Source organism: Lupinus angustifolius, chromosome LG20 (assembly GCF_001865875.1).
Source record: "Lupinus angustifolius cultivar Tanjil chromosome LG20, LupAngTanjil_v1.0, whole genome shotgun sequence".
Classification (NCBI taxonomy): Eukaryota; Viridiplantae; Streptophyta; class Magnoliopsida; order Fabales; family Fabaceae; genus Lupinus; species Lupinus angustifolius.
This window is the reverse complement of record NC_032028.1, coordinates 7529149-7529743: the sequence shown is the minus strand read 5'-3', so window position 1 is coordinate 7529743 and position 595 is coordinate 7529149.

Sequence of the window (595 nt, the reverse complement as noted above, 5' to 3'; positions counted from 1 at the left end):
CATAGCCTTTCATCCTTAGTAATTAGGATAGCAAGATCCTCATTCTTTAGTATAGGACGTTTTCAGCTTTAGTTTATTTATAAATTAATTACCATCGTTTTATATAATAACTTAATTAAATGATACTCTTTTAAATTATTATTATTATTCCCTTCTTCCTCTAAAAAGTAGTAATAGTTATACAAAAATATTTTAATTGGGATATAATGGCGAAGTTACAACTCGTATTGTGTCTTTCTGTTTGCTTCGAGTCGAGAACCGGTCGTGGTCATTTGTACTGTTTCTGCTATCTATCGAACTAGGAAGAAGGTAAGCAATCAATGTTGACTCTTCGTCTATTAATTCCACTTCAATTAAATTCAAACAAATTTCTAAGCTTTACTTTATAAAAAGAATAACAAGTTTTAATTGTTTTAGGATTCAATAGCGATATTACAACTCGTATTGCATCTTTCTCTTCGCTTCGAGCCGAGAACAGGTCGCGATCACTTGTACTGCGTCTGCTATCTATCGAAGTGGGAAGAGGGTAAATAATCAATGTTGACTCTTTGTCTATTAATTCCACTTCAATTAAATTCAAACCAATTTCTAAATC